We start from the raw sequence: 2,108 nt of genomic DNA, 5'->3' as shown, positions 1-2,108 counted from the left end.
TTTACGTTAGAACGTCTGTTGAGGGCGGCTGCTCTGTAACCAAGTTTATTTACCCCCGCGCCGTCCATTGCTTTATTATAAGTATATGTCAACAATGTGCACAGAATGGTCGACGCACTTTCACCTGCACCCATCAGGAAACGGGAGAAGGCTTTGAAGTGAGACGTATGAAGTTATGTCCACAACTATGAGGGTGAGTGACATAACTTAAGCACCTAGCTAGCTAGCATATGGCACTAGCATATAGCCTAGCTTGATGTCCATAAACAAATAGATTTTCCTTATTGTTTAGCTAGATTGAACAACATATGACGGACAGTATGTGTATATGTGATGACCCCACTTTGTATTTTTTCCTCGTTTGGTTAACCTTGTTCTTGGGGATTTGGCTAATTTCATGTTAGAGCCAGTAGTAAAAACTAAACTGTAATATAACTGAAAGAACAAAAGAAACTGGATTGTTTGTGTCAGTTTCTGCATCACTGTTGTGTGTTGTTCATCAGAATTTAGTCTTCATTCCTCCATATAACATTAGTCTGAAAAGGAGGAATTAATATCAGTCTGTTAAGTACAATTTAACCACTATGATAAAACAGATCTAGAAATGATATGCTTTATTTGCAACTTATCGGTTATTTTTTTAATTAATACAAAGCAAACTGAGCAGAAAAGAACAAGTATTTTGTTTGTTAGTTTCTCTTCTTCCAGGTGTGACTGAAGTATTCCTGTTGAGCTGCATCACAGCTGCACTGTGTGCATGGACCAGTGTTGTTCCATTCAGTACATTACTCACCTGTGTGCAGAGGACAGGCAGCAGTGGCACAAACCATGAAGGTCTGATAATAATGTAATTGTAAAAAAGCATACATAAACATACACTTATCATTCATGTTTCTTGCTTAAATTCACAGGGTGCACTACCAGGCCTGGGAGAGAAAATTACTGATGTCCACAAAACCAAATCAGAGAAGGTAAGGTAAGATAGTAATGATGTTAAAGAAAGCTATGTACACCTAATATATTATGTGTTGATGTCTATGAATTTGTCTTTAATAGGAGCACACTATACAAAGACAACAGTGGAGAGTTGCTGGATCTGTCTGTCCTCAAGGTGCCAGAGATCTACAAGGACTTCACACGTTTCTACACCATCACCTGCATAATCCAAGTGATAAAAGAGAGAACTATTGTGTTCTCTGTTTACATGAATAGGTGCCTGTAATGTCTGCCAATATATTCAATCAATTCAATAAATGTTAAAGTGATAAGTATCACTGATATGTCTTAAATCATTGTAGTTTTTCAGAGCAGTAAGATACAGATTATTAAACCATGTTCATATTTGCAACAAATTAAAACCCTGATCAAGGCAAATTGGTTTTTCATTTTCTATAACATTTATTAAAAAAAACAGTACAATTAAATTGACCAGAGCTGATACTTGGTAAATGGCTTTAATTTACCTTGTCAAAACAATGAGTAATTCATAACAAATTGCACAATATTTGACACAAAACCTTAAAAGTGTATGGTTCATACTACGGTGAAGCACTACAATTTGCCTATAGGATTTACTGTAGCAGGAACATTGATTTTGGCAAACAGATGACCCTGGTTCAGGTGAGTTTGTGAGCAGGGTTATGAATAAAGATAAGATAAGCCTAGTGTTCACAAGAGGGATGATTCAGGTATTGCAACACAAATTAAGAATAATTCAATTAAAAAGGAGGTTTATACAACTAGTAGAAGATAAATTAACTATACAAGAGCAATTAAGGTAAAGTTATGAGGTAGTGGCAAGCTAAAGTGACGTATAATTAATAGCATGGAGTCATGTCAACAGTGTACACCAGAATAATATATACTGTGATTAAGTAATGATACTTACTGTTGTCTGTACTAATATAACAAAACAAAAAAATAATATAGTGTATGATGCAGTATGGAGAACAACCAAGTCGCATATGAACCCAAGAGACTTTTAGTGCAGCTGATGATGTTCACTACAAACAAAACTTGCAGATAGTTGTAGTCTGTAGCCAGCCGTACAGTAGGTAGATCTGGAGCAGAAGGTTGTAGTCTGTAGCCAGACATACAGTAGGTAGATC

General features: G+C 36.0%; 1 long non-coding RNA gene across 2 annotated transcripts; it reads left to right on the top strand.

The window, feature by feature from the left end:
• Nucleotides 1-1,313, top strand: LOC144516172 (uncharacterized). Of its 2 annotated transcripts, none has more exons than XR_013501814.1 (3): nt 1-193; nt 912-976; nt 1,057-1,313. It is a non-coding gene; the product is annotated as an uncharacterized LOC144516172 (long non-coding RNA). The 2 variants fall into 2 exon arrangements; XR_013501815.1 differs by having other exon boundaries at nt 912-971; nt 1,057-1,310.
• The last annotated feature ends 795 nt before the right edge of the window (nt 1,314-2,108 follow it).

This window comes from Sander vitreus, chromosome 4 (assembly GCF_031162955.1).
Source record: "Sander vitreus isolate 19-12246 chromosome 4, sanVit1, whole genome shotgun sequence".
NCBI lineage: Eukaryota > Metazoa > Chordata > Actinopteri > Perciformes > Percidae > Sander > Sander vitreus.
This window is presented reverse-complemented; position numbering and strand designations above follow the sequence as displayed.